Source organism: Mirounga leonina, unplaced genomic scaffold (genome assembly GCF_011800145.1).
Source record: "Mirounga leonina isolate KUSES-001 unplaced genomic scaffold, KU_Mleo_1.0 Mir_154, whole genome shotgun sequence".
NCBI classification, from domain to species: Eukaryota; Metazoa; Chordata; class Mammalia; order Carnivora; family Phocidae; genus Mirounga; species Mirounga leonina.
In genome coordinates this window covers 45,433,467-45,455,353 of record NW_023270389.1, presented here as the reverse complement: position 1 = coordinate 45,455,353, position 21,887 = coordinate 45,433,467, and the positions used below count along the sequence as shown (strand labels likewise).

At 40.3% G+C, this 21,887-nt stretch overlaps 2 long non-coding RNA genes across 3 annotated transcripts in view; both read right to left on the bottom strand.

Annotated features, from left to right (window-relative positions):
* The window catches only part of LOC118014401, a 26,164-nt gene extending 13,707 nt beyond the window's left edge, over window positions 1-12,457 (bottom strand). For both annotated transcript variants that reach the window (XR_004680276.1, XR_004680275.1), the window contains exon 1: window positions 11,915-12,457. This is a non-coding gene — a long non-coding RNA (uncharacterized LOC118014401). The remainder of the gene's footprint in view (window positions 1-11,914) is intronic.
* Window positions 12,458-12,638: 181 nt separating this feature from the next.
* LOC118014400 overlaps window positions 12,639-21,887 on the bottom strand; it is a 78,138-nt gene continuing 68,889 nt past the window's right edge. Inside the window, exons 5-10 of the long non-coding RNA XR_004680274.1 lie at window positions 20,773-21,798; window positions 18,704-18,819; window positions 17,261-17,492; window positions 16,677-16,772; window positions 13,457-13,522; window positions 12,639-12,972 (exon numbers count right to left, since the gene is read on the bottom strand). This is a non-coding gene — a long non-coding RNA (uncharacterized LOC118014400). The remainder of the gene's footprint in view (window positions 12,973-13,456; window positions 13,523-16,676; window positions 16,773-17,260; window positions 17,493-18,703; window positions 18,820-20,772; window positions 21,799-21,887) is intronic.

The following is a 21,887-nucleotide window of genomic DNA, read 5'->3' as shown; positions in this document are numbered from 1 at the left end:
AGGAAGGAAGGAAGGAAGGAAGGAAGGAAGGAAGGAAGGAAGGAAGGAAGGACGGACATCAGGGTATATAACACCACTTCTTTAATTGAGGGCTAGGAGTCAGAAAGTCCAAATTATTGAGCTAGTCACTGCACCATTCTAATAATAAAGCAAGCAAATGCTTTTTCCAAAATTTAGAAGTTACCAATGATACATTTTTCTCAATGAAATGTTCACAGTGCTTTAGGAAAGCTATTAATGGTACATGATTCACATTTCTGTTTAATCTGTTTCTGTTCAATATTTGCATAGTTTTATAAATGTCAAATGTTCTTACATTTACACAGTCTCTCATGGATTATAAACTCTGAAAGGGGAAGACACTCTATTTTACAGATACACTATGCTACCAGACATTTAAAGATTCCTAAAGTAGAACAAATAGTGATCTAGTTAAATATCATTGTGTTTTGCCTGTAAACTAAAGGTGCTTTTCAATCCCCCCTCATGGAATTGTTGTGTTGATTAAGTAAGACAACGAGAACAAGGCAATTGCACAGTGGCCACCAGCAAATCTCCATTAAATATCAGCTCCAGATTTCATATGGAGACAAGTATTGAGAGTCAATATTTATGCTTAAAACCCCAGTGTTTATAGCAGCAATGTCCACAATAGCCAAACTATGGAAAGAGCCCAGATGTCCATCGACAGATGAACAGATAAAGAAGATGTGGTATAGATACACAATGGAATATTACTCGGCCATCAAAAAGGATGGACTCTTACCATTTGCAACAATGTGGATGGAATGGGAAGGTAGTATGCCAAGTAAAATAAATCAATCAGAGAAAGACAATTATATGGTTTCACTTATGTGGAATTTAAGAAACAAAACAGAGGATCATAGAGGAAGGGAGGGGAAAATAAAATCTGATCAAACCAGAGAGGGAGACAAACCATAAGAGACTCTTACCCATAGGAAACAAACTGAGGGTTGCTGAAGGGGAGGTGGGGAGGGGGGTGGGGTAACTGGGTGATGGGAATTAAGGAGAGCACTTGATGAAATGAGCACTGGGTATTATATGCAACTGATGAATCACTGAACTCTACCTCTGAAACTGATGATATATTATATGTTAATTAATTGAATTTAAATAAAATAAGATAAAAAAATTAAATGTTAAGATCTTTACCCCCATAATGATATGCTGACAATGGCAGAGTATAGAGTATAAAGCACAAGTTTGGAGCCCAACAATCAAGGGTTTAGACCATGGCTCTTCTACCTAGTTAGCTATATGACCTCAGGTAAGTTGTCTAGGCTCCCTTATCATCAGTTGTCTTATCATAAGAGTTACTTTCACAGTCATGACATGAGTATTAGATATAGTACTTACAAAGCATCTAATGTCATGCCTGGCACACAGGGAGCATTTGATAAACAGTAGTAGTAAATCCAAGGGGGTCTTCAGACCATGTTGCCTCATCTCAAAGGGTTCCTCTAAGTACTCTCCATTCTTCTATACACAACTCTTATTTTATCTAATAATTTGAGTTCCATTTCCATATCATCACATATATATTTATGTTATGCCTATGTCACAAAAAAAATCATACAATTATTAAAAATTAAATGCCTTGTGAAGGAAAAGTATCCAAAGCTGGAAAAAAGAAAAAAAAGTAGATGGCAAGTCCTGTCAGTATCATATGGCTGAAGGCCCATCCAAGGATTATCTAGGAGATGTCGTTGTTTAATTCACTATTTACTGGGACACCTGGGTGGCTCAGTCAGTTAAGCGTCTGCCTTCAGCTCAGGTCATGATCCTGGGCTCCTGGGATCAAGCCCCTAATCGGGATCCCTGCTCATCAGTGAGGCTGCTTCTCCCTCTGCCTGCCGCTCCCCCTGCTCTCTCTCTCTGACAAATAAATAAATAAATAAATAAATAAATAAATAAATAAATAAATAAATAAAATCTTTTTTAAAAATTGCTATTTACTGCTAATTAAAGGTCCCAAATTTAATGATGTTACCATGAACTGTATAGATTTTTGTCTAGTAGAGATAGATGCAAATAAGGTGTTTTGTGGAACAGATAATCCCAAAGGTTATGGTTATTGCCCTGTAGGATGTTAACTAGTTTTTTTGTATCTAGTTCAGTAATCTTCTCCTAACATTTCTTTATTAAGTTGCCTATAAATATCTTTGACCCAGTCTTAACATCTTCCCAATTCCCTCACTAATAAAGAGTGAATAAAATCTTTGACATGTGTTCATTTTATATTTGCATGTTGAGTCATAATTTTAATTTTCTAAAAATTATATGTTAGCAGCCCTGAGAAAGCTTATTAGGAACTTAATTACCATAGTCTTTTACAAAATGAAAAATTATTTGGCAATGTGAATGATCACTTTCTAATTCATCTGTTAAATCAGTTCAGAGTTTTTCTGTCTTCTTAGAGCTGGGCATTCTTGTGTTCAGGCCGCTGACATGATCAAGTACAGCTGCACCTGCTGCAGCAAGATAAGTTGGCTGAAGTTCGAAGATCTCTTACTCGACTATATTTGCAATGAATTCAAAATCACTGCAACAATTGCTATCGGCTTCCTTTTCTTCGCTTATTCCAATCTGCAATGGTCCAATCCAATGGTCTCAGAGATAAGGCTCATGTTACCACATGCTCACAATGGCTGGCTACTCACACATATGAAATAGTTTCACTCCAGTTTTCTTGCCAACAGGGGAGAATAAACAAAGCTGGACCCAAAAGAGTGGGCTTGTTGGCTTAACCTAATTTGCACCTTGTTAATATGTAATGCTCACTGACCTGGAAACCATTTGGCAACACTTGGAGCCAAATCTCTGCTTAATTCATAACTACTTTAAGCCATGTGAATCATCATGGGTTTACATGCTCAAGGTTTTGAAGAAAGAAAGGTTTGGACAACCCAGCTTTGAACGTAAAATTTTATGGATAATTCATGGGCTAATGATCCTCATCTCCATGAACAAATAATTGAAGTATATGATGAATCCATTAGGTTCAAAATAGGGAAAACAAAAAGATACAAATGGGGGTGAATTATTCTCTTCATAGAAGGATTCTTCACTATAAAAAAAATTCAGGGGCGCCTGGGTGGTTCAGTCGGTTAAGCGTTTGCCTTCGGCTCAGGTCATGATCTCAAGGTCCTGGGATTGAGCCCAGCATCAGGCTCCCTGCTCAATAGGGAACCTGCTTCTCCCTCTGCCTCTGCCTCTGCCCCCCACCCGCTTGTGTTCTCTCTCTCTCTCCTTCTCTCTTGCTCTCTCGCAAATGAATAAATAAAATCTTTATTAAAAAAATTCATCATAATACCTTTTAGGAGTGAAACCACCTAGGACTATAAACTTTTCTTTTTCTTCTCTCTTTCTCAATACAAATGTTTGAAGGCTTTGGTACTGCTAGTGGTGTGTGACCTTAGAGAAAACTATTCATCTCACTTGGACAGAACTTCCTTATCCAAGAATGAATGAGTCAGTCTAGTGGAATAAGATCAGACTTTCTTCTAGCACTAATTTTCATTATCTACCTAATTTATGGATGTTTAGCTAGTTGCAAGGGTAGCTAGATCAAGCCTATATTTTTCCATTTACTGAGACTGCAAACAGGGGCATGAATCCTAGGTTTGATGCTCACAAGCTGTATAACTTTGGGCAAGTCACACTGAAACTCATAAAGCCTCAGTGTCATTATTTGTAAAATGGGGACAGGGATGCTACTTATGGCATATATTTTGAAGGTTAAATGGCTAAGTATATTTAAAATGCCTGATACAGTAGCTAGTATGTAGTTTTACTCAATAAGTATCAGTTGTTTTTACTGTTGAAACCATGGTATGATAAGACTTCGGAGCTCAAGGAAAACTTCTGCATAATAATTTTTAAAAATTTATCTTCAAAGCTGTGTATGCTCATTTTGACCCAGTGCAACTCACTTGTAACTTCAAGATATCCTACCTAGAACTGAAATTCAATTTTGGATTTCACAATAGTTCTCTAATGAGCATATAACGATTAACAATATAATATTTGCAACCCTTTATTATCCTGCAAATAGAAGACACTACATGCCTGTCCGAGGCATTTTATTATATATTTTTTAAAAGTTAAAATATTTGCATTGATAATAAGACAGGATGACACTTAGAGATTAAGATGGAACTATAGTTGTTAAAAAAAGTTTCCCGAATAAACTGTAAAGGCTCTTCATCTGAAATAGTCTCTAAAATGTTTTTATTACATTTTTTAAGATTTATTGATTGATTTGAGAGAGAGAGAGAGAGAGCCTGGGTGGAGGGGCAGAGGATGAGGGAGAGAGAGAATCCTCAAGCAGACTGCCCGCTGAGCCCGGAGCCTGCGGGGCTCAATCCCAGGACCCTAAGATCATGACCTGAGCTGAAATCAAGAGTCAGCCACTTAACAGACTGAGGCACCCAGGCGTCCCTAACATGTTTTTTATAATGGCAGTATTAATATTAATTCAAATGGTATATTTTTGCTTATAGGTGCTAAAAACTGTAGGTTGTATGGACTCTTAGAAGTCAATTTGAGTTTCAATTTTTAAAATTTAAGCAACATACCTAAGATCTGAAAAAAAACCATGAAATTCATCTAATTGCCAATTTTACAGGTTTATTTATAAGTTTGTTGTGACTATCATCCAAAGGAGTAAATAATTCTAAGCTTAACGTTGGTAACATTTCAGCCTTAGTTACTATATAGATAGTTCCATTTAACAGGTACCACTCTCCAATTTATCACTCTCTAATGCCTAACTCCAAGTATTATAGAACTTATCCCTGTTTTGAGGGGGGGAAAAAATCTCTCTTCAATATATTCTGTCTAAAGAACACTTAAATTTTGAAGATAAAATATAACCTTCAAAGTCATAAAAAACAGCAGTGACAATAATAATACTATAATTTATCAAATATCTACCTTTTATGGAGCACTCACTATGGGTCTGAAATTATTAAGTACATGAGCATTTATTTATTTTTAATTTTAATTCCAATATAGTTAACATGTTATATTAGTTTCAGGTGTACAATATGGTGATTCAACACTTCCATACATCACCCAGTGCTTATCATGATAAGTGGGCTCTTTAATCCCCATCACCTCTTTCAGCCATCTCCCCCACCCCACCTCCCCTCTGGTAACCATAAGTTTGTTCTCTATAGTTAAGAGTCTGTGTTTTGGTTTCTCTTTTTTCTTTGTTCATTTGTTTTGTTTATATATATATATATATATATATATATGCCACATCTTTGTTATCTATTCATCTATTGATGGACACTTGGGCTGCTTCCATAATTAGTACATGAGCATTTAACTTCATATTTACATATGTGGTTTCACAGCCACAAAAGATAAGCACCACTTCCCCCATTTATCAGACAAGGAAACAGAGCCAAGGAAGTTTGTGTCATTAACAGATTACATAAAGCTCTGGAGCCTCTCATTTTCATATCAATTCTACCATCCTACTCTTATCACAAGCTGTCCTCTACTGGCTCACTCCTGGGAAAGGAGGAAGAAATGAAAAGGGAGAGAGCTGGGTTGTTTCAGTTCATTCATTCAACTGTGCCAGGATATGGAGTATGACCCCATCCCCATCATCCCACAATACTGTTTAAGTCTTACGTCCAGAGCTGAGAGTAAAAGGCACTTCATGCCTCCACACTGCAAGCTACCAGAAGTGCCAGCATTCAAGTTCAGCCCTACTACCACCACACCTGAGAGAAAGCTGTCATCATAGTTTTTATTTTTTTATTTTTTAAGATTTCGTTTATTTATTTGAGAGGGAGAGAGCTCACATGTGAGCTGGCAGAGGGATGGAGGGGGAGGGAGAAGGAGGGAGAATCTGAAGCAAACTCCATTCTGGGTGCACAGCCAAAGTGGGGCTCGATCTCACAACCCCGAGATCATGACCTGAGCCAAAAGCAAGAGTCAGACACTCAATTGACTGAGCCCCCGAGCACCCCATGCCATCATAATTTTTAAAAATCCATCCATTTCTTCAACTTTCTCCTGAGCAGAGCCTTGATGGAGCGGCATGAAGGCCTTAAAAGGAGAGAGGGGAGGCTGGGGCAGGGATGTGCATAGCTTTAGGAACAGGTTTAAAGTCTAGACTTTCATTTAGATTTGGGTAAGGGGATAAGCTATTGGAAGTTTCAGAGCAGAATATAACTGGCTGTAACCTGTGCAAAATCTTGAAGGTGAGACTACAGGTGGGGAGTCAGGTGGGAGGTGATGCAGAAGTGATTATATGTGGTGGCGGTGGTGGTGGAGATTTGAATTTGAGCCAGGGCAGGTGCTGGCACTTGTCAGTTGAGACTGTGTTAGAGAAAGAGGGGCAGAGCTCAACTCTCTGATATGGACAGAAAGGAGGAAAAGACCAATATGTGAGGGAGGAGGTGCTCAGCTGTTGTTTCATCCTTGGGGCAGGGACCAAGGGGGATGGACCATCATCCCCTACCCATCCCTGGGTCCTTGCTTCCTGAAACCTCCACCCACCATCAAAGTTTTAAATTTGGAGTCCATGCTGAAGCCTGAGGGAAACAGGGAGAAAAGGAGGAACCAAAAATGGAAGCAAAGTCCATGTGATGGGGGCACTATGAGACCCTATAAGAAGAAGATGACAGAAAAGGTCATCATTCATGGTTTGAGGGTCAAGTGTCCGTGAGAAGGGGGCCATCCTCCCACCTTCTTGGGGAGGGGGTAGAGGGAAGTTTTCCCTCCAAAAGGCAAGTGAGGAAAGCTCTGAGACAATCCCTAAAGGAGAGAGGGTGCCTGCAGAAACAGGCATCACTTCTTAGCTAGATCCACACTGGGCTGCCAAGTCCAGAGGTCTACATTCATCCCACTACAGAGGCCAAGCTTGGTGAGACCATTCTCAGGGTGGAGGCCATTAGCAGAGAAGAGACCTGTAGCATATTTGCCTTTACAGTCTCTTCCCTAATCTGGGGAAGAATAAAGGGTTGTGTAACATTTGTTCCCGTATTAGGAGATTCCAGAAGTAGGAGGCCACATCTGAAGGTTTAATGAGATCGTTCTGTGATGTGTCTAGGAGAAGGATAGGGGCAACCCCTTCCCAATCACAGTTCTCTGTGGCCCATAGAGGATATGTACTATCATCCGTCTCATTCCTTGGCTCCATAAGAAGGTTACACAGAGATTAGCCAAGGGACAGGAGCCCTGGGAGCTGCCCAAGCAGCCCAACCTGGATAAATGTTTAGAGCTTTTACTCCTGGCAGCAATGAACAGCCCCAAATGAAGCTAAACTGAAACCCCTACAAGCCACCAATCATCCCTATGCAAAGACCACCATACCTACAGAGGCCACCAACATCAGACAGAAACAGGTGAAATCCAAATGAGCAGAGGACTCCTCGATCCCTTGCCACGCAAGTGTCACCCTCTGCCAGGCAGTATCGGCATCACCTGGGACTTATTAGCAATGCAGAGTCTCAGGTCCCACCCCAACCTTCTGAATCAGAATCTGCTTTTTATCAAGACTGGTAGGAGATTCACATGTACATAAAAGTCTGAGAAACAGTGCTGTAAACCATGACTCTGTCACCAGTTCCCACTGAGTTGGCGGCAGTAAGCACTGCGAGAACCCGTGGGAGTCTGGAGTTTGATGAGAGATGAAAAGGAAGGTCCAAAAGGAAAAGAAAGAAGAAAGTGTGTAAGAAAGTCCACATACACTCAATTTTCAGGTCACCAGATAGACGGTGTCAGGAAAAGGGAGGAGGAAAGCTTTAGATGAAGTTTAAGAATGAAGTTTTAAAATGAACAGTCTGAAATACTCAAATAAGACTGTCCTGATAATCACATTGACAGGAATGACCCTGGCCAAGATGTGTTTAAGGGCAAGTTCAACAGAAATCAGAAATAAGAAAAAATGCAATCGTTCCATGTTTATATGCTCCATAGGTTGAGAGTTCTCAGGACGGCACTTCAACAATCCTTCATTTATCCACCAAACGTTTATTAAAAACCTAAACGCTGGGCGCTGTGTGAAGTGCCCAGAATGCAAACAAATAAGACATGAACCTAAGGGACTTAAAGACAAACGGGTGAGAAAATTGTCCCTTCAGCAAGTATTTACTGTTACCCTCCTTGATCCAGGCATTGTTGTGAGCACTAGGAGAGGACAAAACAAGCAAACTCCCTACTCGTGGAGCCTCATTCTAATGGAGGAAATGGATAATACATGAGATAAATAAAATGTGTAGTATGTGGGATAAGGGCTAAGGAAAAAAAAAAGCAGTGAAGTGGGATTGGGAGTATAGAGAGAGCACTGCAGTTTTAAATAGGGTGGCCAGGAAAAAAGCATGAATTTTGAGTAACCCTGGAGCACACCTTGTGAGTGTCAGAAAGGAGAGCACCCCAGCCAGACAGAGCAGTAATCCAAAGGCTTTTCTATGCCAAGACCCCCAAGGAGGTCACTGTGTGGCTGCAGCAGAAGGAGGGCAGGTGATAGTCAGAGGCCATGAGGTTGGAGAGGTAACACCCACCAGGTAGAGTGGGCCTTGAAGGCTTTTCCTCTAAGTGAAAAGGGAGTCATGGAAGATTTTTATGCAGAGGAGTGATGGGAATCTGACTACGTTCTGATAGGCTCAGTCTGATCACTATGAACAATGAAAGTGAAGAGGAGTTTCACATTCTGGGTATGATTTTAAGGTAGAGTCACCATTTGCTTTACAGTGTGGGGAAAAGAAAAACAAACAACAGGAGTTAAGGATAACACGTAAACAAAACAGACACGTAGATCAATGGAACAGAATAGAGAGCCCAGAAATGGACCCTCAACTCTACGGTCAATGAATCTTCGACAAAGCAGGAAAGAATGTTCAATGGAAAAAAGACAGTCTCTTCAGCAAATGGTGTTGGGAAAACTGGACAGCCACATGCAGAAGAATGAAACTGGACCATTTTCTTACACTGCACACAAAAATAAACTCAAAATGGATGAAAGACCTAAATGTGAGACAGGAATCCATCAAAATCCTTGAGGAGAACACAGGCAGCAACCTCTTCAACCTCAGCCGCAGCAACTTCTTCCTAGAAACATCGCCAAAGGCAAGGGAAGCAAGGGCAAAAATGAACTATTGGGACTTCATCAAGATAAAAAGCTTTTCCACAGCAAAGGAAACAGTCAACAAAACCAAAAGACAACTGACAGAATGGGAAAAGATATTTGCAAATGACATATCAGATAAAGGGCTAGTATCCCAAATCTATAAAGAACTTATCTAACTCAACACCCAGAGAACAAATGATCCAATCAAGAAATGGGCAGAAGACATGAACAGGCATTTTTCCAAAGAAGACATCCAAATGGCCAACAGACACATGAAAAAGTGCTCAACATCGCTCGGCATCAGGGAAATCCAAATCAAAACCTCAATGAGATACCACCCCACACCAGTCAGAATGGCTAAAATTAACAAGTCAGGAAATGACAGATGTTGGCAAGGATGCAGAGAAAGGGGAACCCTCCTACACTGTTGGTGGGAATGCAAGCTGGTGCAGCCACTCTGGAAAACAGTATGGAGGTTCCTCAAAAAGTTGAAAATAGAGCTACCATACAATCCAGCAATTGCACTACTGGGTATTTTCCCCGAAGATACAAATGTCGTGATCCAAACAGGTACATGCACCCCAATGTTTATAGCAGCAATGTCCACAATAGCCAAACTATGGAAAGAGCCAAGATGTCCATCAACAGATGAATGGATAAAGAAGATGTGGTATATATATATATACAATGGAATATTATGCAGCTATCAAAAAACATGAAATCTTGCCATTTGCAACAATGTGGATGGAACTAGAAGGTATTATGCTAAGTGAAGTAAGTCAATCAGAGAAAGACAAGTATCATATGATCTCACTGATAGGAGGAATTTGAGAAACAAGACAGAGGATTATAGGGGAAGGGAGGAAAAAATGAAACAAGATGAAACCAGAGAGGGAGACAAACCATAAGTGACTCTTAAGCTCAGGAAACAAACTGAAGGTTGCTGGAGTGGTGGGGGGTGGGAGGGATGGGGGTGCTGAGTGATGGACATTGGGAAGGATATGTGCTATGGTGAGTGCTGTGAACTGTGTAAGACTGATGAATCACAGATTTGTACCTCTGAAACAAATAATACATTATATGTTTTAAAAAAGAAGAAGTAGGAAGGGAGAAATGAAGGGAGGGGAATTGGAGGGGGAGACAAACCATGAAAGACTATGGACTCTGAGAAACAAACTGAGGGTTTTAGAGGGGAGGGGGATGGGGGGATGGGTTAGCCAGTGATGGGTATTAAGGAGGGCACGTACTGCATGGAGCACTGGGTGTTATATGAAAACAATGGATCGTGGATCACCACATAAAAACTAATGATGTTTTGCATGGTGACTAACATAACATAATAAAAGAGAATATGATAGCTTTGAAAAAAAATGATAACATGTAAACAAGTCAGTATAATAAAATAAATTGTATTTTGTTAACTAAATTCTGTAAATCACACCTTATGTAAATCCGAAGAGCTCTAGTCCTGGTCCCAGCACATCAGGCTTAGCCCTAGCAGGACTTTGTGCTGGACTGACATGGTCTATAAGCTGCATAGAGAGCTGCCATACACCCAGCAGATGCCATACAGCTTTTCCATGTTGTGAGGAGACAACTTAGAAAATGAAATCACAGGATGTTCTAGTTGTCAACTGTCTGTTTTCTTGAACCAAGTTAAACCATGTGTTAGAGTATTTCTTTTGTTTCTGTCCAGTCTTCTGGGGTTGTAATCTCTAACCACCCATTGGAGTTTACAGAAGGCGTGGGAAGATACACTAATGAGGTTCCCCTTAGTGATTCCTTCAATACCAGAACTAACTTAACAGATGGTCCCTGAAAGTCTCTTCAATCCTTAAGAAGCCCAAAACTAATTTCTTAACAAATAATGGCAAACAAGTGCCTCAGTAGGGAAAATCATCTGGAAATAAGCTAAATCTGAATGATACAGTTTTAAATACCCAATTGTAAGTCTCAGTTATTTTCAGACATCATCTCAACTAAGGTATTTTCAGAAAATGTCCATCCTGACTTCCTTTTTAAAAGAATCTATAAACCAGGATCATAAAATCCAAAGGGATCTACATTTTAAATATCTAACCACAAGGTGGAGATCTAACGCAAAGAGTAGTTTCTTAACAGGGCTCAATTTAGAATCCAGAGCTTCTCATCCAAGATTAGAAGTGTCTGTGTTCTCAGATTGTGCAGAAATTTACTTATTATTTTAAGCTAAAGGAAAAGACATCGTTTGTGTATCAGTGTTCTTTTATATAGATTAGAAATGTATATGGTGCACAAGTATTTCAGGAAGCTCTAAGCAACACAGTATCACTCGTGCATGCAGCAAAGTGGAGACATTGATTAGAAATTTCAAGCTTTAGGTATAAAGTAGGGAGAACGCTACTGTTTTATCACTTGATTGTGAGTACATTTTAACAAGTGTGAATGTGATTATTTTAGCCCAGATATTGGAAGGCTGGTACTGAAAACTAACTCCCTTTAAAACTCAACAGACAGAAGTACCAGACTGGTGGTTCTGAAGATTCTAAACCATGAATATGATTAAAATACTCCTCTAGGGGCGCCTGGGTGGCTCAGTTGGTTAAGCAACTGCCTTCGGCTCAGGTCACGATCCTGGAGTCCCCGGATTGAGTCCGTCACTGGGCTACCTGCTCAGGGGGGAGTCTGCTTCTCCCTCTGACCCTCTCCCCTCTCATGCTCTCTCTCTCAAATAAATAAATAAAATCTTCTAAAAAATAAAATAAAATAAAATAAAACACTCCTCTAGTTTCATTTCATTTGTACACAGTGGTGGGACTAACTTACCAAGTGAAGCCTTGGTGATAGGAGAAATTCCTCATCTCCTTTTAAGATGAATGGGTTTTATCAGTTTGCCCAATGATGCACCAAATGCACTTGTGTGACTCACAGATTATCTTCCAGGTTCACTCATCTAGAAGTTTCACTATTTTAAAAATAATCTAAATTTCCTTGATTTCTTGTAGTGTGAATATAATTATTTTTCCCTATAGAAACAAAAAACAGTTGAAAGAGAACATTTTAAGCTAAATAATAAATAGAAAACATGGTATGATCTTTTCTCTCTGTTTCTAATACTTCCATATGTTTTAACTTATTTTAGAGATCATATAACAGAAGTATATTAACTAGTTCAACTGTAGCCAAAATTCTTGGCAGGGTAACTTCTTAAAGTTCCTCTGCTATTTTTTGTCGTAATGAAAAAATCCATTTGTGGAAATCGTTTTTCCTCCTAGTTTACTCAAGTTCTAAGAACTTCGGGGCACCTGGGTGGCTCAGTCATTAAGCGTCTGCCTTCGGCTCAGGTCATGATCCCAGGGTCCTGGGATCGAGCCCCACATCGGGCTCCCTGCTCAGTGGGGAGCCTGCTTCTCCCTCTCCCACTCCCCCTGCTTGTGTTCCCTCTCTTCGCTGGGTCTCTGTCAAATAAATAAAATCTTAAAAAAAAAAAAAAGTTCTAAGAACTTCAATCTTCAATTTACTAAAGGTGTTGATCACCATACCTTAGAAAATTAAAAAGGAAGACCATCACATGCTCAAATATTGTTGCTTTCGGCTCTTAGGTGGGAATTTCCCCTCATTCCTTAGCAGCTGATTTATCTCTTTATCTCCGTCACCTGCCTATGTTACAACTAGTAGAGCAGAGTTCCAAGCTGTTTGTTTAGATAAGCATCAAAGTTTGGGACGCTGATCTGTACTCAAGAGACCTTTGATCCTGTGCACCTTGATTTGGAAATCAAATTGGAACTCTAACAAGAAAGACTTGTCTCTTCCGCTACTTTCTGGTCTCAGCAAGGCCGGAAATACCAAGAGGCGGCTTCGTGGTAGTTTAGAACTTCCGCTTCCTGTTGTGGACGAAAGAAGCAGACACACATACAAACGTGAACCAAAACATACAGTGACCTTTTGCAATCCACCACAACATCCAGGTTAAATTTTGTTCCAGTATTGCCTGTTTACTTAACCAGTCAGTGTAAGCTTATGTGGCACCATGTCAAACCAAAACAAAGTCCGTGGAAGACTTTCAGGTCACCATGCACTGATTGCTTTGCTGGGGATCTTGAAAAAGAGCGAGAAACATTCTCTAGGAGTGGCATCTGGAAAGCCAGTATGATGTGTGAGCCAGATGATCAGTTACCAGCTTAGATGGCAATAAAGCTTGCTTAGTTCTCAGTGCCTCCAGGCAGTGGTTCTCAAACTTTGTGTGCAGCCTACTGGCATGGAGGGCTGGTTAAAATGCAAATTACTGGGTCCATCCCACCCAGACCATGGTTTCTGATTCACTAAGTCTGGGGTAGAGTCAGAGAATTTGTGATTGTAACACATTACCTGGAAATGCTGATTCTGCTGACCTGAGGATCACACTTGGAGACCCACTGCTTTAAGTGATTTTACCTGTGAAAATGGGGGAAATCCTTAAACCTTAGCAAATGTTGGGGTTTCATTTTAAAGAGGAAGTGAGACAGGAGCACATGGTTTAGAATCAGCCGTACTTGTGATTTGAATCTGGACTTGTCCAAAGCTGTGAGTCCTGGCAAATTACCTAACTCTCTGAACCATACTTTCCTTATCTGTAAAATGGAGAAAATAATCATAACCTGTATCTGAGAACCAAATGAGATACTGGATGTAAGGTGTCTGGTACATGGTATTCTATAAATGGTTATTTTTATTTAAAAAATTACAGATAATCTTTGTAAATAAACAAACACATTCAGATGCAGGCAATAATCTCTGAGATCTAAGCACAGGAGAAACTTTGGTCAGGATACAATATGGGTTTGTACTGGATTGAGATTCAATAAAAAGAAATTGGTACAGTTTAAAGAACATCTTGTTCCTTTAAAATAAAAATCTCTCATAGGATTCCTGGTGCTTTCTTGAAAACTATCACTAATTCCTATTTCTTTATTGCCATCTTAAACTCATTCTAACATTTATTTCTTTATTCTGTCTCTTGCTGATATATTTCTCTACTCTGCTGTTATACAGAAAGAAAGAAAGCAAAAGAAAGAAAGAAAGAAAGAAAGAAAGAAAGAAAGAAAGAAAGAAAGAAAGAAAGAAAGAAAAGAAAGAAAAGAAAGAGAGAGAGAAAGAAAGAAAGAAAAAGAAAGAAGGAAAGGAAGGAAAAAGGAAAGGAAGGAAGAAGGGAGGAAGGAAGGGAGAAAGGGAGGAAGGGAGGGAAGGAGGGAGGAAGGAAGGAAGGAAGGAAGAGATTCTTTTTTCTAATATGGAAAATTCTAGGGGCTCTAAACTCCTATGTAGTAGAGTTAACGCTCCAGTTACCAAATCAGAGTCTAAGCATAAGGGATAATTAACAAATTGAAGAAATTGAAGAAAATTAACAACATATGTTAATGAACTAATCTAGTAACATTAAAATTAATTTATACTGCCCAGTTTCCATGTTAATGAGGCATCTGTGCACTTCAATCAAAGTGATAGTATATTATATCCAAAAGCAAAGGGAGAGCCAGAAGCTCCCCACTGCTTTCAATGACTAAAAGTGGGCTCAACCCAAAGTTAGATAAAAAGGAATGGTTCATGCATTTATTAGGTGTATATTCATTGTGAACTTACTGTGGTCTCTCTGTGATGTGGGGAATATGCTTATGAGTAAGAGACACCCAGGTGCTCACCTCATAGAGGTTATAGTCTAAATGTTAATCAAATCAGCACACAAATACATAAAAAAGAGAAACAGTGATGTGATTGGTGCAATGGACCAAAAATATGGTCTAAACCATACAGTGATGATGGGTTTGGGGCAGCACAGATGAGAGCCTGCAGGAGCTCGCAGAGCCTGTGCGAAGTCGTAAAGTAACAGGAGCATGATGGTACATGTGAAAGTATGAAAGGAGACCAGAGAGGCTGGAGGGGAGAGCTAAGGCTACGCCAGGACCGTGAGGTGCCTTGCAGGCCAGGCAAGTAGGTCTTCATCCTAGGAACAGTGGGAAGCCCCCAAAACGGTTTTAATCACAGAACTGGCATAATCTAATTAACATTTGCAGATCACTTGGGGTTCAGGGTGTTAAATAGGTTACCAGATGTGGGGTCATGGGGCTGAGGAAGGGGGACTCAGTGGCAAAGGGGTGGTAGTGGAAAGAGTCAGTGTGGTTTGGGGCACTACCGGGACAGCCCATGTGGGAGAGAAATGATGGTAGATTGGACTTTGTGGTGATGGAATAGTTAGTTATTCTTTGTAACATTCTTTTGTGGAAATTTGTGCAAAGAAGAAAAAAAAAAAAAGCCATTTCTCCAGGGAGTCCAGGTATCAATGTGTCTACAAGCCTCCAGAGGGACCACATGCTCATTCAAAGTCCCCTCAATACCCTGACAGGACTTCAATGTGGTTCTAATTCACACTGTCACATGACCAGTGACCAGTGTCACTTAATGAGTGACACTTCGTTTTATTTCAGAGTTATTGGATAGATTGCCCAATACCCATCACCTCGGTGCTTGAAGTCACCATTTGCATTTCCTCTTTTGTGTGGTAAAGGTTTATAATTTTTCAGGAGCCCCTTGGAATCAGTGCCTCCCAGAGGAAAAATTTAATTTGCTTTCTGGTTAAGCCACCAGTAAGGATTAGATACACATGAACTGAAAATGAGCTTCTGGAAAAATAGGGCTGAAGGGCTTCCTTAGTAGGCCTTAGGAGATGACAGAAGAGGAAGGAATGTTGAAGCAGAGGGCAGAAAGAGAGGACGGGACACTAAAACAAACTTGTCTCCTTTCTCAAGTTTGCTGGGGCCAACCTTATAAATGAGGAGCTAGGGCAGGCTGTTACAGAAAGGAGGCTACCATTTTCAGTTGCTTTTACACAATACCCTCCCTCTAGAGAGTATCAACCAGGAATGAGGATGAATTCCAGCACATATTTTCTTATTTTACCCTCCCTGATTGGAAATGAACCCCGTAAAGGCAGAGAGCTGTGTCTGTGAACATAGACTTCCTGTCCATCACAGCTCAGGAAATCACTACTTCTCCATTCCCATCCATTTTTGTGCGGAGGTCATGTTGAATGCAGATGTTCGATATTTGCCATTGAATCCTTCCTTTGTCCTATACATTGAATAGAGTATATATATTTCCATATTATTGAAGAGAGTGTACATAAAGTGCTCAGCACAGTGCTTGCCTTATTACAGGTAGCTCTAGGAGTTTCAGATTTTTATTATTTAATCAATGAAAATGAGTGGTTGAGGATTAATAAATAAGATTACCTTTTCCTTGGCCTTGCTGATTCAAACACAATCCAGAGTGAAAAAACAATGGAAGACTTCACTATAGGAAACAAACTGAGGGTTGCTGGAGGGAAAGTGAGTTGGGGGATGGGGTAACTGGGTGATGGGCATTAAGGAGGGCACATGATGGGATGAGAACTGAGACTTACACGAAACTGATAAATTATTGAACAGTACATCTGAAACTAATGATGTACTATAAGTTGGTTAATTGAATTTAAATTAAAAAAAAAAAAAACAATGGAAGAAGGTTGATATACCTACTGTTAACTTACAAGGTCTGTGTCAACCCTTTTGATTACCTCAAGAAAGTCCAGTTCCGTTAAACCACACTTCACCATCTTCTCATCATCTTCAGTGACAACATTAGAGTATTCAATGGATGCTACAGAACTGTACTGAAAGTTGGGAAAATAGAGTGCTTGCCATTAAAACAGTGTGCATCAATATTTGGCCTTAGCTTTCACTGCTGTTAACAGTAGTTTCTAAGATAAATTGAGCTTTCTATAAAAATAAATCCAGTGTTAGAAATCATAATTCATACCAGACTCAGGAAAAAAGAGCGTTGCTGAAAAAACACAGTTGAAATGGTATTCTTGCCAGAAGCCATATACCATTCTGCGATTTATTTCCTTTTTAGTGGAAGGACTTCAAAGCCATAAGTATACACATATGCTACAAGTATGTCTAAAATCTAAATGTAGGAACCTCTGAACCAACTTCCACATGATACAATTAGCAATTCTATCATTTATACCATGAGATAATACTGAAATGAGGAGATGTAGAGATTGAGAGATGACATAAAGGACCCAAACAAAGAATAGTAAGGTTTGGGAGAGAGAGCCTTTCTACAATACCAAGGTCATCAATAATCCCCCATCACCTTTAGGATACAATCTGAGTTTCTTTATATGTCCTGCAACTTCCTTCCAGATCTGATCCTTCAAAAACTCACAAATCAGTATATATTTGGAGTAACTGTTTCCAAAGCAAAGAGAAGCACGGAGAGTCGTAATCTAAAAAAGAAAACACAGCTCTGAGAGATGGTAGAGGTGATGTTCTAGTGTCCATTCTGCTGCCAACCATGCTCAAGCTACTTTTCGTCATCTGTGAACCTGGGGGAGAAGCAAAGGGACAGCTGAAATCAGTCATGTGCTCTAACAGTTTACCAATTCACTTGAATTTCTACTTTATCGTCAGAATTGCTGGGCACGTCCGCGAGGCTTATGACTGGTCTGTTTCACCTCTTATTCTTTCTTTCCGAACTGTGTCATTGATTAACATAAATTTAAGAAGTAATTGCTAATAGTTTGAATACGGATATCTTTTTTTTTTTTTTTAAAGATTTTATTTATTTATTCATGAGAGACAGAGAGAGAGAGGCAGAGGGAGAAGCAGGCTCCCAAGGAGCGGGGAGCCCGATGCGGGACTCGATCCCAGGACCCTGGGACCATGACCTGAGCCGAAGGCAGACGCTTAACCATCTGAGCCACCCAGGCGCCCACGGATATCTTTTTAAAGTGTTAAAAGGACTTACTGATAGTGGAAGGCAAGCAGTGAAACTCATGCGTTTATTGATTTTATTGCAATGTACAAGTTTTTTAAACTCCAAATTTAGTACTTTACCAATCTGTTTCCTTTAACATTCCTTTGAGAATGATCCTTTAACTTTCAACTGGGTTGCAAAAAGGTTGTTTTTGTAATATATCACACTGAAGCAATTCAAGTTTATGCTAATTCTAAAATCTAAGGAAACCCTCCTTAGAGCCATTCATCAGAGGATATTTTTGGTGTCTTTCACAGTGATATTAAGAATTTTTTAGTATGCAAGTTTTCCCAAAGGTTTTTCAAAATAAGCATGTTTCTAAATAGGGTTTTAAAAGAAATCTAACAAAAGCAAAGATAGTATGGTGGCGGCTGCTTAGAAAAGAAAAAAAAAACAAACCCTTATCATTGGTCTACAAAGATTTCTTATAAGAAGCCCATGGTGCTTAAATAAAATTCTAAAATACGTATCAGGTTTCGATACAATAATACAAATTAGTAGGTTATAAAGTACATAAATATAAAGTGACTGGCCCAAAACATGTAACACCATCTTACCACTAACTACTCTAAATTTCATCTAAAACAATCCAGCCCCCAGAAATCAAGTATAATCCTGTGTAGATACACTTTTAGGCATTTCTAAAATCTGAATTCTGCCAGGAGCCAGCTTCCTGGGAGTCTTCTCTCGGCTTTCTCCTTAACATCTCCCCAGCCTAGCTCCCCGCCTGCCTAGCGTCTCCCCCGCTGTGTTCCAGAAGAGCCCCAGGGTGCTGCTCACCTCCTGTGGAGGCACCCAGGTGAAATTCTGAGACTGGAGCAGTGACATTCAAATCAACTGCACGCATCATCAAGGCACTGGTGATGGAATTTTCAAGTATGTGGCTGAGCTGCGTTCTGGTGGAAAAGGAAAGAGACCTGATTTCAAGTGTAATAATTAGGATTTGCACACTTGGGAAAAAAAGCATTAGTCAGAATCTCACCGTCACTCAAACAGGTGCTGCAGGATCTAGAGAAGTTTGTGTCACATGAGAGTGACAGAGATAAGATGTTACTATAAAACTGCCTCCCAGAGAGCTGAGGAGACTTCTGTCTGGCCTGCTAGGCTCAGGGAAACTGGCAAAGCCTGAAGCCCATCTGGATCTATATCAGAAGACAGGAAAACAAAACAGATGAGGGAAGGATACAAGGTGAAGGATTCAAGAGAGCCTGTGCGAACTGAGTTCATGGCACAGATTTTAGCAGGAGAGAGACCTAGGAGAGAAAATTTGAAGAGGTTCACTATGCTATGGATGAGATCTCTCCCAGAACTTTTTGGGGGACGTTGCAATCAATATGTAGTTTCTCTTTAATTAACTTTCCCTGCCTGGTCAATATTGTTTGTTTGTTTGTTTTAAGATTTTATTTATTTATTTGACAGAGAGAGAGAGAGCGAGAGCAGGAACACAAGCAGGGGGAGTGGGAGAGGGAGAAGTAGGCTTCCCGCGGAGCAGGGAGCCCGACGTGGGGCTCGATCCCAGGACCCTGGGACCATGACCTGAGCCGAAGGCAGACGCTTAACGACTGAGCCACCCAGGCGCCCCTGCCTGGTCGATATTGTTTTGAGTGTGACACCATCTGTAAGGGTTCTGTTAGTCCCTCAGGTATAACTAGTAGTCAACCTTTCCAAGATGAGGGTACTTCACTCCTGAAGGTCCTCAGAAAGAGTTCTAATCACTCTGCTTAGCACTGCATGATCTGACCCCTACCTTGGTTCAGTCACATCTCCTTCCATCACCCAAAATCTATGCTCCAGCCACATATAAAATGGATTGTTCCCAAAATGCACTGCTGTAATATTGTGCCTTATAATAAGAAATACATATTTGGTCTTTCTCTTGTTGCTGGCACAAAGCTCCTAAACCCATTTAAGTTTCCTAGGTGTTGACAGAGGTAAAGAGGTCTTTTGTTATGTTAATAAGATGACTTTTATTAACCTAAATTTGGAGGTGGGCTGGCTGCCTGGGGATTGAGGGTTGGAATTTTCAATTCCACCCTTGGGGAGAGGAGAGGAGCTGAAGGTTGAGTCAATCACCAATGGCCAATGATTTAATCAGTTGTGCCTATGAAATGAAGCCTCCATAAAATTCCAAAAGGACAGGCTTCAGAGAGCTTCTGGGCTGGTGAGCATTTGGAAATGTGGGGAGAGTTGCTTGCTTAGAGAGAAGAGGAGCTCTGCGTACCTTCCCACATCCCTTGCCCTATGCATCTCTTCCAACTGGCTGTTCCTGAGTTGTATCCTTTTATGATAAACTGGTGATCTAGTAAGTAGAATGTTTCTCTGAGTTCTGGGAGCCACTTTAGCAAATGAATCAAACCCTAGGAGGGGGTTATGGGAGCGTCTGATCTTTAGCCAGTTGGTCAGAAGCACAGGGAACAATCTGACTTTGTGACTGGCTAAAGTGATGAGGCAGTCTTTGAGGCTGAGCCCTTAAATTGTGGGAGCTGATGCTAGGCAGTCTTTGAGGCTGAGCCCTTAAATTGTGGGAGCTGATGCTATCTCTGGCTAGATAGTGTCAGAATTGAGTTGAATTGTAGGACACCCAGCTGGTGTCAGAGAATCACTTGGTGGTGTGAACACATGCACACACATATTGTGATCTCATAGGTCTTCAGACTTTCACACTCGCTTCTGCTCCCTGAGCTTGAAATGCATTCCTACCCCATTCATCCACCCATACAATAAGTATTTGTTGAGCACCTACTATGTGTTAACTACTGTTCTAGGCACTGAGTGACCAAAATGGTGAACAACAACTACAACAACAATAACAAAGCAGTGAACAAAACACACAAAAAGCTGCTACCTACTTGTGTTGCACATTCCCTTGGGTGACTCTTCATGCCATTCAAAATATACTCCAAAATCAATGAGATGTAGTGTGTGGACCTTTCTGAATCTCGAAAAAAAATCTTGAGACAGATGAAATTTGAATCTGAGTGGATATTTGAAAATATTAAGAAATTATTATTGATTTTTAGGTGAGACACTAGGATTGTAGTTACGACTTTTTAAATAAAAACAAGAATCTTTGTCTCTTGGAGATACATACCAAAATATTTATGGATACAATAATATGAGGTCTGGAATTGGTTTCAAAATAGTCCATTGAGGGCTTGGGGGCAGTGAGGAGAGTACGGATGAAACAAAATTGCCACTTGTAAATAGTTGTTAAATCATCTCTCTACTTTGGTATATGTTTGAAATTTTCCATCTCACAAAGTTTTTAAAAAGGAAGAAAAAAAAGTAAAGAACCATTGGGCTTCCTGCCCCCCTACAAGCCTTCCCTGGGGCTCCAATCCCAGCTCTACTTCCTGAAAGCCAAGGGCCCCTTTGCTCTCCTAGTCACTTGGGTCCCCTTATCATTACATCATTTCATGACTGTCACCTCGTGTATCATTCCCATGGGACAGTCAGCCAGTTGAGGACAGGGACTGACTGTGTCTTTCTAATCATTCTCTTTCATCAGCTCCAGCTATAATGCCCAGCAGAAAAATAGACACTGGGCATCATCTCTGCAAATGAAAAGCCAAAGGCTATAATAATTAGATTTTAATGAAGGTGACATTGGTTTCAAGGGAACAGAAACTTGGTAGCTGTCTTCTGTACTACGGAAAATGATCTGGCAGATGTGATTCCATTCACTCAACACATAATTTTTGAGTCCCCCCAATGTGTGAAAGATACTGCGGCTGGGGACCAAATACTCCCTGTTAACAACTGTCTTTTTTACTTCGGAGCATCCATGAAAGACTTCGGGGGAGGCAGCTGTGTCCAGGCGCACGTGCGCACACACACACAGTGAGTTGTTTTCTCATGGTTGGTCCCTTCAGGGTCTAGTTGAAGCAAGCAAACAAACAACAAAGTTAGCATCCCTGTAACAGGATCCAGCATCTCCGCTTGTTTTCTGTACTGTTTTCATGAG